This window comes from Pristiophorus japonicus, chromosome 3 (assembly GCF_044704955.1).
Source record: "Pristiophorus japonicus isolate sPriJap1 chromosome 3, sPriJap1.hap1, whole genome shotgun sequence".
NCBI classification, from domain to species: Eukaryota; Metazoa; Chordata; class Chondrichthyes; family Pristiophoridae; genus Pristiophorus; species Pristiophorus japonicus.
This window is the reverse complement of record NC_091979.1, coordinates 13485003-13499005: the sequence shown is the minus strand read 5'-3', so window position 1 is coordinate 13499005 and position 14003 is coordinate 13485003. Positions and strand designations below refer to the sequence as shown.

At 50.7% G+C, this 14003-nt stretch overlaps 1 protein-coding gene across 12 annotated transcripts in view; it reads left to right on the top strand.

The window, feature by feature from the left end:
- Window positions 1-14003, top strand: part of tmem198ab (transmembrane protein 198ab) — a 235954-nt gene that overhangs the window by 189170 nt on the left and 32781 nt on the right. The gene's annotated exons all lie outside the window — the stretch shown is intronic.

Sequence of the window (14003 nt, the reverse complement as noted above, 5' to 3'; positions counted from 1 at the left end):
TACACTGCCCCATCAAACATTCCCAGGGCAGGTACAGCACGGGATACATATAGAAATATAGAAACATAGAAACATAGAAAATAGGTGCAGGAGTAGGCCATTTGGCCCTTCGAGCCTGCACCACCATTCAATAAGATCATGGTTGATCATTCACCTCAGTACCCCTTTCCTGCTTTCTCTCCATACCCCTTGATCCCTTTAGCCATCAGGGCCATATCTAAGTCCCTCTTGAATATATCTAACGAACTGGCTTCAACAACTCTCTGCGGTAAAGAATTCCACAGGTTAACAACTCTCTGAGTGAAGAAGTTTCTCCTCAAATCAGTCCTAAATGGCTTACCCCTTATCCTTAGACTGTGACCACTTTTTCTGGACTTCCCCAACATCGGGAACATTCTTCCTGCATCTAACCTCTCCAGTCCCGTCAGAATTTTACATGTTTTTAAGAGATCCCCACTCATTCTTCTAAACTCCAGTGAATACAGGCCCAGTCGAGCCAGTCTCCCCTCATATGTCAGTCTTGACATCCCAGGAATCAGTCTGGTGAACCTTCGCTGCACTGCCTCTATTGTGTTCCTAACACAAATGAGGCTGCACACAGGGAGGTTAAAGTAACAGTGACCTCAGTCTTTAATAAGACACTCCAGAGTGAGGAACAGGCCTTAGGGGCCGGCTTATATACAGTGCTCCCAAGGGATGCTGGGATCCCTAGGGACTTCAGGGGATGAGCTCCCTGGTGGCGGAACATGGGAGTGCATGCTTTACAGATACACAACATCACTCCCCCCCCAAAGTCAAAGTGAAAACTATTTACAAGGTGAGGCGGTCGGGAGCCTTTCTTTCCCTGGTGGACCGCCTCGGTACAAATGTCTGTTCTGGTGTGTTGGCTGTGCCCTCGCTGGGCTGGCGTGTTGTTGGCCCTGCAGGGCTGCTGGGTGAGCCTGGCCTTGCTGGGCTGTTGGGCGTGATGTGTTCGATTTCCTGGTCCGGCGTGGTGTCGTTGATCCTTTGGGTGTGTGTTGTGGGCTCGAAAACGGTGGTGTCTGCTGTGGGTTGTTCAGGGCAGTCTGTGAACCACAGCCTCGTTTGGTCCAGGTGCTTTCTGCAAATTTGTCCATTGTCTAGTTTGACTACAAACACCCTACTCCCTTCTTTAGTTATCACCGTGCCCGCGATGGATCCAAATCCACATACACAGGGTCATTCAGATCAATTTCCCGTGACACAGTGGCGTGACCATCGTTTATATTTTGTTGCTGCCGCCTGCTCTCTACCTGATCATGCAGGTTGGGGTGAACCAGCGAGAGTCTGGATTTAAGTGTCCTTTTCATGAGTAGCTCAGCCGGGGGTACCCCTGTGAGCGAGTGGGGTCTCGTGCGGTAGCTGAGCAGTACACGGGACAGGCGGTTTTGGAGTGAGCCTTCTGTGACTCGTTTAAGGCTCTGTTTGACTGTTTGTACTGCCTGCTCTGCCTGCCCATTGGAGGCTGGTTTAAACGGGGCCGAGGTGACATGTTTGATCCCATTGCGGGTCATGAATTCTTTAAATTCAGCACTGGTGAAACATGGCCCGTTGTCACTGACCAGTATGTCAGGCAGGCCGTGGGTGGCAAACATGGTCCTCAGGCTTTCAATGGTGGCGGTGGCGGTGCTTCCCGACATTATTTCACATTCAATCCATTTTGAAAAAGCATCCACCACCACCACGAACATTTTACCGAGAAACGGGCCCGCATAGTCGATATGGATCCTCGACCATAGTCTGGAGGGCCAGGACCACAAACTTAGTGGCGCCTCTCTGGGCGCGTTGCTCAACTGAGCACATACGCTGCATTGCCGTACACAGGTCTCTAAGTCAGAGTCGATACTGGGCCACCACACGTGGGATCTGGCTATCGCTTTCATCATTACTATACCAGGTGTGTGCTGTGAAGATCCGAGATGAACGTATCCCTGCTCTTTTTGGGTAACACTACGCAGTTACTCCACAACAGGCAGTCTGCCTGAATGGACAGCTCGTCCTTTCGCCGCTGGAACGGCTTGATTAGCTCTTGCATTTCAACAGGAATGCTGGCCCAGCTCGCATGCAGTACACAGTTCTTTACTAGGGACAGCAGAGGATCTTGGCTGGTTCAAGTCCTAATCTGGCGGGCTGTGACAGGTGATTTATCATTTTCAAACGCTTCCATGACCATCGACAAGTCTGCGGGCTGCGCCACCATCAACAAGTTTGCAGGCTGCGCCATTTCCACCTCCGTGGTGGGCAATGGTAGCCGACTGAGAGCATCCGCACAGTTCTCGGTGCCTGGCCTGTGGCGGATGGTATAGTTATACGCTGATAGTGCGAGTGCCCACCTTTGTATGCAGGCTGACGCATGAGCATTTATCCCCTTGTTTTCAGCGAACAGGGATATGAGGGGCTTGTGATCGGTTTCCAGCTCAAATTTGAGGCCAAACAGGTACTGATGCATTTTCTTTACCCTGAACACACACGCTAATGCCTCTTTCTCAATCATGCTGTAGGCTCTCTCGGCCTTAGACAAGCTCCTGGAGGCATAGATGACAGGTTGCAACTTCCCCGCAACGTTAGCTTGTTGTAATACACACCCGACTCCATACGACGACGCGTCACATGCTAGCACAAGTCTTTTACACGGGTTATACAATACAAGCAGCTTGTTGGAGCATAAAATGTTTCTGGCTTTCTCAAAACAATTACTTGTTTTTTTCCCCATACCCAGTTCTCACCATTGCGCAACAACACATGCAGGGGCTCTAAGAGGGTGCTTAACCCCGGTAGGAAGTTACCAAAATTTGAGGTGTCCCAGGAACGACCGCAGCTCCGTGACGTCTGTGGCCTCTGTCTTGGCGTCTGTGGGCCGAATGTCGTCCGCCGCTTTCTCCCCAAAATCTCCACTTCTGTTGCCATGAAGACGCATTTCGACCTCTTCAGCCGCAGCCCTACGCGATCCAGTCGCTGGAGGAACTCCTCCAGGTTTTGTAGGTGCTCGGCGGTGTCCTGACCCGTGACCAATATGTTGTCCTGAAAGACCACCGTGCGTGGTACCGACTTGAGTAGGCTCTCCATGTTTTTCTGGAAGATCGCTGCAGCCGACCGAATTCCAAACGGGCATCTGTTGTAGATGAACAGTCCCTTGTGCGTGTTGATGCAGGTGAGACCCTTCGAAGACTCGTCCAGCTCCTGCGTCATGTAGGCCGAAGTCAAGTCGAGCTTGGTGAACGTCTTGCCTTCTGCCAGCGTCGCAAATCGGTCGTCTGCCTTAGGTAGCAGATATTGGTCCTGTAGCGAGAAACGATTAATAGTTACTTTATAATCGCCGCAAACCCTGACCGTGCCATCACTTTTGAGTACTGAAACAATCTGGCTGGCCCACTCACTGAATTCCACTGGGGAGATGATGCCCTCGCGTTGCAGCCTGTCCAGCTCGATTTCCGCTCTCTCCCTCATCATGTGAGGTACCGCTCGCGCCTTGTGGTGAATGGGTCATACCTCTGGGACCAAGTGGATCCGCACCTTCGCCCCGGAAAAGTTTCTAATACCTGGCTCAAAAAGGGAAGGAAATTTGTTAAGAACCTGGGTACATGAGGCCTCATCGACATGTGATAGCGTTCGGATGTCATCCCAGTTCCAGTGGATTTTGCCCAGCCAGCTCCTTCCAAGCAGTGTGGGGCCATCGCCCGGGACAAGCCAGAGTGGCAGTTCGTGCACCGTGCCCTCGTAGGTGACCTTGACCATGGCGCTGCCCAGGACAGTGATAAGCCATTTGGTGTACGTTCTCAGTTTCGTGTGGATGGGGCTCAGGGCTGGTCTGAGTGCCTTGTTGCACCACAGTCTCTTAAACATCTTTTTATCATGATGGATTGGCTAGCGTCAGTGTCCAGTTCCATGGCTACGGGTAAGCCATTCAATTTAACGTTTAGCATTATAGGTGGACATTTCGTCGAAAATGTGTGCACCCCACGTACTTCAGCATCTGCCTCCTCTCTCTGAGACTCGAAATTGCTTTGATCCACCATGGACCGATCTTCCTCTGCCACGTGGTGGTTAGCACGTTTTGCAGAGCTTGCAGCTCGTTTGCAAGCTTGTTGGAGGTGTCCCATTGTTCCACAGCTCTTGCAAATATACCCTTTGAAGTGGCATGAATAGGCTGAAAGGAAGCCTCCACAATGCCAACAAGGTGTGAATTGCCTTGCATTCATCCTTTGTTGGGGACTCTGAGTCATCTGGGTCACCTGAGGCCTGCTGGCAGTTGCAGACTTGTGGATTCTGCCCTGTACATTTCTGCTCGCAAACACAGTTCCAGTTAATTTATGAAAATTGCTAGTACTTGTGTGCTGAGAGATTTGTTTGGTGTTATCACTGGTGGACATAAACGCCTGTGCTATTGCAATGGCCTTACTGAGGGTCAGTGTCTCTACAGTCAAAAGTTTTCGTAGGATGGTCTCGTGGCCAATGCCCAGTAAAAAAAGTCTCTGAGCATCTGCTCCAGGTCGCCATCAAATTCACATTGTCCTGCAAGTCGCCTTAGCTCGGCGATGTAGCTCACCACTTCCTGACTTTCAGATCGCTGGCACGTGTAGAACCGATACCTTGCCATCAGCATGCTCTCCCTCGGGTTAAGATGCTCCCGAACCAGTGTACACTGCTCCTCATATGACTTATCTGTGGGTTTCACTGGAAGATTCTTCCTGAGGCTGTAGGTCGGTGCCCTGCAGACTGTGAGGAGGACCGCTCTCCTTTTTGCAGAGTTTCCTTCTCTATCCAGCTCGTTGGCTACAAAGTACTGGTCTAGCCGTTCGACATAGGCTTCCCAGTCCTCCCCCTCCGAGAACTTCTCCAGGATGCCCACAGTTTGCTGCATCTTTGCGTTGGATTCGTATTCTCGTCGCCAGTTATTGTGTTCCTAACACAGATGAGGCTGCACACAGGGAGGTTAAAGTAACAGTGACCTCAGTCTTTAATAAGACACTCCAGAGTGAGGAACAGGCTTTAGGGGCCGGTTATATACAGTGCTCCCAAGGGATGCTGGGATCCCTTGGCTCTTCAGGGGATGAGCTCCCTGGTGGCGGAACATTCTTTACAGATACACAAGACCCTCAATAGCAAGAACGTCCTTTCTCATATTAGGAGACCAAAACTGAACACAATATTCCAGGTGAGGCCTCACTAAGGCCCTGTACAACTGCAGAAAGACCGCCCTGCTCCTATACTCAAATCCCCTAGCTATGAAGGCCAACATACCATTTGCCTTTTTCACCGCCTGCTGTACCTGCATGTCAACTTTCAATGACTGATGTACCATGACACCCAGGTCTCGTTGCACCTCCCCTTTTGCTAATCTGTCACCATTCAGATAATATTCTGCCTTCATGTTTTTGCCACCAAAGTGATAACCTCACATTTATCGACATTATACTGCATCTGCCACTCACCTAATCTGTCCAAGTCACCCTGCAGCCTCTTAACATCCTCCTCACAGCTTACACTGCCACCCAGCTTAGTGTCATCTGCAAACTTGGAGATATTACACTCAATTCCTTCGTCTAAATCATTAATGTATATTGTAAAGAGCTGGGGTCCCAGCATTGAGCCCTGCGGCACTCCACTTGTCACTGCCTGCCATTCTGAGAAGGACCCATTTATCCCGACTCTCTGCTTCCTGTCTGCCGACCAGTTCTCTATCCACATCAATACATTACCCCAATACCATGTGCTTTAATTTTGCACACTAATCTCTTGTGTGGGACCTTGTCAAAAGCCTTTTGAAAGTCCAAATACACCACATCCACTGGTTCTCCCTTGTCCACTCTACTAGTTACACCCTCAAAAAATTCTAGAACATTTGTCAAGCATGATTTCCCTTTCATAAATCCATGCTGACTTGGACCGATCCTGTCACTGCTTTCCAAATGCGCTGCCAGTTCATCCTTAATAATTGATTCCAACTTTTTCCCAACTACTGATGTCAGGCTAACCGGTCTATAATTACCCGTTTTCTCTCTCCCTCCTTTTTTCAAAAGTGGTGTTACATTAGCTACCCTCCAGTCCATAGGAACTGATCCAGAGTCGATAGACAGGTTGAAAATGATCACCAATGCATCCACTATTTCTAGGGCCACTTCCTTAAGTACTCTGGGATGCAGACTATCAGGCCCTGGGGTCTGATAGTCTGATAGTGTGTCAGTATTTACAGGATGTCCCTGGGATTGTGTCAGTATTTACAGGGGGTCCCCGGGTGTGTGTCAGTATTTACAAGGTGTCACCGAGCGTGTGACAGTATTTACAGGGGGTCCCTGTGAGTGTGTCAGTATTACAGTGTGTTTCCTGGAGCGTTTCAGTATTAACAGGGAGTACCCGGGTGTGAGTCAGTATTTACAGGTGGTCCCCGGGTGTGTGTCAGTATTTACGTGAGGTCCCTGTGAGTGTGTCAGTATTAACAATGCCTCCGCGAGACTGAGTCAGTATTTACCGGGGGACCTGGGTGTGTGTCAGTATTTACAGTTGATTCCCTGCATTGTGTCATTATTTACGGGAGGTCCCCAGGAGTGCATCAATATTTGCATGAGGTCCCTGGAAGTGTGTCAGTATTTACAGGGGCTTCCTGGGAGTGTGTCAGTATTTACAGGGGCTTCCTGGGAGTGTATCAGTATTAACACGGGGCCCCGGGTGTGCAACAGTATTTACAGGGAGTCCCTGGGAGTGTGTCAGTATTCACAGGGGGTTCCCAGGAGCGTGTCAGTATTTACAGGGAGTCCCCGGGAGTGTGTCAGTATTTACATGGGGTCCCCGGGAGTGTGTCAGTATTTACAGGGGGTCCCCGGGAGTGTGTCAGTATTTACAGGGGATCCCCGGGAGTGTGTCAGTATTTACAGGGGGTCCCCTAAGTATGCCAATATTTACAGGGGGTCACGGTAGTGTGGTAATATTTACAGGGGTAATATTTACAGGGGACCCCGGAGCGTGTCATTATTTACAGGGGGTCCCCGGGAATGTGTCAGTATTTAAAGGGGGTCCCCAGGATGTGTCATTATTTACAGGCGACCCCTGGCAGTGTGTCAATATTTACAGGGTGTCCCCGGTAGAGTGTAAGTATTCACAGGGGTTCCCCGGGAGTGTGTCAGTAATTACAGTGGGTCACGGAAGTGTGGAAGTATTTACGGGGTAGTTGGGTGTGTGTCAGTATTTACAGGGGATCCCCGGGAGTGTGTCAGTATTTACAGGGGGTCCCCGGGAGTCTGTCAGTATTTCCAGGGCGTCCCCAGGAGTGTGTCAGTATTTACAGGGGATCCCCGGGAGTGTATCAGTATTTACAGGGGATCCCCGGGAGTGTGTCAGTATTTACAGGGGGTCCCCAGGGAGTGTGTCAGTCTTTACAGGGGGTCCCCGGGAGTGTGTCAGTATTTACAGGACGTCCCCAGGAGTGTGTCAGTATTTACAGGGGGTCCCTGGGAGTGTGTCAGTATTTACAGGGCGTCCCCGGGAGTGTGTCAGTATTTACAGGGCGTCCCCAGGAGTGTGTCAGTATTTACAGGGGGTCCCCAGGGAGTGTGTCAGTATTTACAGGGGGTCCCCAGGAGTGTGTCAGTATTTACAGGGGGTCACAGAAGTGTGGTAATATTTACAGGGGGTCGCTTGGAATCTGTCCTTATTTACAGTGGGTGCCCGGCAGTGTGTCAGTATTTTCAGTAGCTCCATGGAAGTGTGTCAATGTTTACACGGAGTACCCGGGAGTGTGTAAATATTTACAGGGGGTTCCATGGTGTATGTCGGTATTTACAGGGGGTGCCCGGGAGTGTGTCAATATTTACAGGCGGTCCCCGGGAGTGTGTCAGTATTTACAGGCGGTCCCCGGGAGTGTGTCAGTATTTACAGGGGGTCCCCGGGGAGTGTATCAGTATGTACAGGGGGGTCACGGGAATTTGGTAATATTTACAGGGGGTTACGGTGGTATGGTGATATTTACAGAGGTTCGCTGGGAGTGTGACAGTATATACAAGGAATCCCCGTGAGTGTGTCAGATTATACCGGGTGTCCCCGGGAGAGTGTCAGTATTTACAGGGTGTCCCCGGGAGTGTGTCAGTATTTACTGGGGGTCCCTGGGAGTTTATCAGTATTTTCAAAAGATCTCTGGGAGTGTGTCAGTATTTATAGGAGGTCCTCGCAAGTGTGTCAATATTTACAGGGGGTCCGCGGCAGTATGTCAGTATTTACATGGGGTCACGGGAATTTGGTAATATTTACAGGGGGTTGCTGGGAGTGTGTCAGTATTTACGTGGGGTCCCCGGGAGTGTCTAGGCATTTACAGAGGGTCCCCGGGAGTGTGTTAATATTACAGTGTGTTCCCGGGAGTGTGTCAGTATTTACAGGGTGTCCCGGGTGTTTGTCAGTATTTACAGTGTGTCCCCAGGAGCGTGTCAGTCTTTATAGGGGGTCCGCTCGAATGTGTCACTATTTACAGGGGGTCCCAGGGTGTTTGTCAGCATTTACTGGTGGTCCCCGGCTGTTTGTCAGTATTTACAGCCGGTTCCGAGGAGTGTGACAGTGTTTACACAGGGTCCCCGGAAGTGTGTCAGTATTTACAGGGTGTGCTCAAGAGTGTGTCAATATTTACAGGGGTTCCCCGGCAGTATGTCAGTATTAACAGGGAGTCCCCGTGAGTGTGTCATTATTTACAGGGGGTCACGGGAATTTGAGAATATTTGCAGGGGGTTGCTGGGAGTACGTCAGTATTTACATGGGGTCTTCGGGAGTTTGTTTGTATTTACAGGGGGTCCCCGGGAGTGTGACAGTATTTACAGGGGGTCCCCGGGAGTGTGACAGTATTTACAGCGGGTCCCCGGGTATGTGTCAGTATTTACAGGGTGTCCCTGGGAGTGTGTCAGTATTTACTGAGGTCCCCGGGAGTGTGTCAGTATTTACAGGGGGTCCCGGGAATGTGTCAGTATTTACAGGGGATCCCCGGGAGTGTGTCAGTATTTACAGGGGGTCCCGGGAATTTGATAATATTTACAGGGGATTGCTGGGAGTACGTCAAGTATTTACATGGGGTCTTCGGGACTTTGTTTGTATTTACAGGGGGTCCCCGGGAGTTTGACAGTATTTACAGGGGGTCCCCGGGAGTGTGACAGTATTTACAGTGGGTCCTCGGGTATGTTTAGTATTTACTGTGTGTCCCTGGCATTGTGTCAGTGGTACAGGTGGACCCTGGGAGTGTGTCAATACTTACAGGGTGTCCCTGGGAGTGTGTCAGTATTTACAGGATGTCACCGGCACTGTGGGAGTATTTACAGGGAGTCCGTGAGAGTGCGTCAGGATATACAGGAGTGCCGGAGTGTGTCAGTATTTACAGGGTGTTCCGGGAAGTGTGTCAGTATTTACAGGGGATCCCGGGAGTGTGTCAGTATTTACAGTAGTTCCCGGGAGTGTGTCAGTATTTACAGGGGGTCCCGGGAGTATGTCAGTATATACACGGGATTCCCGGGAGTGTGTCAGTATTTAGAGGAGGTCCCCGGGAGTGTGTCAGTATTTACAGTGGTCCCCGGGAGTGTGTCAGTATTTACATGGGGTCTTCGGGAGTTTGTCTGTATTTACAGTGGGTTCCTGGGAGTTGTCAGTATTTAAAGGGCGTCCCCGGGAGTGTGTCTGTATTTACAGGGGTCCCCGGCAGTGTGTCAGTATTTAGAGCGGGTCCCTGGGAATGTGTCAGTATTTATAGGGGGTCCCCAGGTGTGTGTCTATATTTACAGGGGATTACCCGGGAGTGTGTCAGTATTTACAGGGGTCCCCGGGAGTGTGTCAGTATTTACAGGGGTCCCCGGGAGTGTGTCAGTATTTACAGGAGTTCCCCGGGAGTGTGTCAGTATTTACAGGGGGTCCCCGGGAGTGTGTCAGTATTTACAGGGGGTCCCTGGGAGTGTGATAGTATTTACAGGGGGTCCCTGGGACTGTGTCAGTATTTACAGGTGGTCCCCGGGAGTGTGTCTGTATTTACAGGAGGTCCCCGGGAGAGTGTCATTATTTACAGGGGGTCTCCGGGAGTGTGTCATTATTTACAGGGGGTCCCCGGGAGTGTGCCAGTATTTACACGCGGTCCCCGGGAGTGTTTCAGTATGTACAGGGGGGTCACGGGAATTTGGTAATATTTGCAGGGGTTTGCTGGGAGTGTGTCAGTATTTACAGGGGGTTACGGTGGTACAGTGATATTTACAGAGGTTCGCTGGGAGTGTGACAGTATATAAAAGGAATCCCCATGAGTGTGTCAGTGTTTACAGGGTGTCCCCGGGAGTGTGTCAGTATTTACAGGGCGTCCCAGGAGTGTGCCAGTATTTACAGGGGTCCCGGGAGTGTGTCAGTATTTACAGGGGATCCCCGGGAGTGTGGCAGTATTTACAGGGGGTCCCCGGTAGTGCGTCAGTATATACAGGGAGTCCCCGGGAGTGTGTCAGTATTTACAGCGGGTCCCCGGGAGTGTGTCAGTATTTACAGGAGTTCCCCGGGAGTGTGTCATTATTTACAGGAGTTCCCCGGGAGTGTATCATTATTTACAGGAGTTCCCCGGGAGTGTGTCATTATTTACAGGAGTTCCCCAGGAGTGTGTCATTATTTACAGGAGTTCCGCGGGAGTGTGTCAGTAATTACAGCGGGACCCCGGGAGTGTGTTATTAATTACAGGGGGTCCCCGGGAGTGTGCCAGTATTTACAGGAGTTCCCCGGGAGTGTGTCATTATTTACAGGGGGTCCCCGGGAGTGTTTCAGTATGTACAGGGGGGTCACGGGAATTTGGTAATATTTGCAGGGTTTTGCTGGGAGTGTGTCAGTATTTACAGTGAGTCCTTGTGAGTGTGTCCGTATTTAAAGGGGATCCCCGGGAGTGTGTCAGTATTTACAGGGTGTCCCCGGGAGTGTGTCAGTATTTACAGGGGGTTACGGTGGTATAGTAATATTTACAGAGGTTCGCTGGGAGTGTGACAGTATATAAAAGGAATCCCCGTGAGTGTGTCAGTATTTACAGGGTGTCCCCGGGAGTGTGTCAGTGTTTACTGGGGGTCCCTGGGAGTTTATCAGTATTTTCAAAGGCTCTCTGGGATCATGTCAGTATTTATAGGAGGTCTCCGCGAGTGTGTTAATATTTACAGGGGGTCCGTGGCAGTATGTCAGTATTTACATGGGCTCCCCGGGAGTGTCTAGGCATTTACAGAGTGTCCCCGGGGGTGTGTTAATATTACAGTGTGTTCCCGTGAGTGTGTCAGTATTTACAGGGTGTCCCGGGTGTTTGTCAATATTTACAGGGGTCCCCGGGAGTGTGTCAGTCTTTACAGGGGGTCCCCTCGAATGTGTAACTATTTACAGGGGGTCCCCGGGAGTGTGTCAGTATTTACTGATGGTCCCCGGGAGTTTGTCAGTATTTGCAGCGGGTTCCTGGGAGTGTGTCAGTATTTACAGGGGGTCCTCGCAAATGTGTCAATATTTAAAGGGGTTCCCCGGCAGTATGTCAGTATTAACAGGGAGTCCCTGTGAGTGTGTCAGTATATACAGGGGGTCAAGGGAATTTGGTAATATATACAGGGCGTTGCTGGGAGAGTGTCAGTCTATACAGGGGTCCCAGGGGTGTCACTATTACAGGGAGTCCCCGGGAGAGTGTTAATATTTCCAGGGAGACCCCTGTAGTGTGGCAGTATTTACAGGGGGTCCCCGGGAGTGTGTCAGTATTTACAGGGGATCCCCGCAGGTGTGTCAATATTTACAGGGCGTCCCCGGCAGTGTGTCAGTATTTACAGGGGTCCACGGGGAGTGTGTCAGTATTTACAGGGGATGTCTGGGAGTGTGTCAGTATTTACAGGGGGTCCCCAAGAGTGTGTCAGTATTTACAGGGGGTCCCCGGGAGTGTGTCACTATTTACAGGGGTCCCGGGAGTGTGTCTATATTTACAGTGGGTTGCTGGGAGTGTGTCATTATTTACAGGGGGTCCTTGCAAGTGTGTCAATATTTAAAGGGAATTCCCGGCAATATGTCAGTATTAACAGGGAGTCCCTGTGAGAGTGTCAGTATATACAGGGGTCCCAGGGGTGTCACTATTACAGGGAGTCCCCGGGAGTGTGTTAATATTTCCAGGGAGATCCCTGTAGTGTGGCAGTATTTACAGGGGGTCCCCGGGAGTGTGTCAGTATTTACAGGGATCCCCGCAGGTGTGTCAATATTTACAGGGCGTCCCCGGCAGTGTGTCAGTATATACGGGGGGGCCTTGGGAGTTTGTTAGTATTTACAGGGGGTCCACGGGGAGTGTGTCAGTATTTACAGGGTGTCTCCGGGAGTGTGTCAGTATTTACAGGGGGTCCCCGAGAGTGTGTCAGAATTTACAGGGGTCCCCGGGAGTGTGTCACTATTTACAGGGGTCCCGGGAGTGTGTCTGTATTTACAGTGGGTTGCTGGGAGTGTGTCATTATTTACAGGAGGTACCACGGGAATTTGATAATATTTACAGGGGGTTGCTGGGAGTGCGTCAGTTTTTACTTAAGGTCTTCGGGTGTTTGTCTGTATTTACAGGCAGTCCCTGGGAGTGTGACAGTATTTACAGGGTGTCCCTGGAGTGTGTCAGTGGTACAGGTGGACCCTGGGAGTGTGTCAATATTTACAGGGTGTCCCTGGGAGTGAGTCACTATTTACAAGGTGTCCCCGGGAGTATGTCGGTATTTACATGGGGTCCCCGGGGGTGTGTAAATATTTACAGGGGGCCCTGGGAGTGTGTCAGTATTTATAAGGTGTCCCTGGGAGTTTGTCAGTATTTACAGGGGGTTACGGTGGTATGGTGATATTTACAGAGGTTCGCTGGGAGTGTGACAGTATATACAAGGAATCCCCGTGAGTGTGTCAGATTATACCGGGTGTCCCCGGGAGTGTGTCAGTATTTACAGGGTGTCCCCGGGAGTGTGTCAGTATTTACTGGGTGTCCCTGGGAGTTTATCAGTATTTTCAAAGGCTCTCTGGGAGCGTGTCAGTATTTATAGGAGGTCCTCACGAGTGTGCCAATATTTACAGGGGGTCCCCGGGAGTGTGTCAGTATTTACAGGGGATCACGGGAATTTGGTAATATTTACAGGAGGTTGCTGGGAGTGTGTCAGTATTTACGTGGGATCCCCGGGAGTGTCTAGGCATTTACAGAGGGTCCCCGGGGGTGTGTCAATATTACAGTGTGTTCCCGTGAATGTGTCAGTATTTACAGGGTGTCCCGGGTGTTTGTCAATATTTACAGGGGTCCCCGGGAGTGTGTTAATATTTCCAGGGAGACCCCTGGAGTGTGTCAGTATTTACAGTGTGTCCCCAGGAGTGTGTCAGTATTTACAGGGGGGTCCCAGGGTGTTTGTCAGTATTTACTGGGGGTCCCCGGGAGTGTGTCAGTATTTACAGTGGAGTGCTGGGAGTGTGTCAGTATTTACAGTGGGGTCCTCTGGAGTGTGTCAGTATTTACCGTGAGTTGCTGGGAGTGTGTCAGTATTTACAGGGGGTCACGGGAATTTGATAATATTTACAGGGGGTTGCTGGGAGTGCGTCTGTATTCCATAAGGTCTTCGGGAGTTTGTCTGTATTTACAGGCAGTCCCCGGGACTGTAACAGTATTTACAGCGGGTCCCCGGGAGTGTGTCAGTATTTACAGGGTGTCCCTGGGAGTGTGTCAGTGGTACAGGGTGTCCCTGGGAGTGTGTCACGAGTTACAAGGTGTCCCCGGGAGTATGTCGGTATTTACAGGGGGTCCCCGTCAGTGTGTCAGTTTTACAGCGGGTTCCTGGGAATGTCTCAGTGTTTACAGGGGTCCCTGGCAGTATATCAGTATTTACAGAGAGTCCTCGGGAGTGTGTCAATATTTACAGGGGGTCCGCGGCAGTGTTTCTGTATTTTCAGGAGGTCCCCGGGAGTGTGTCATTATTTACAGGGAGTCCCTGGGAGTGTGTCAGTATTTACAGGAAGTCCCCGGGAGTGTGTCAGTA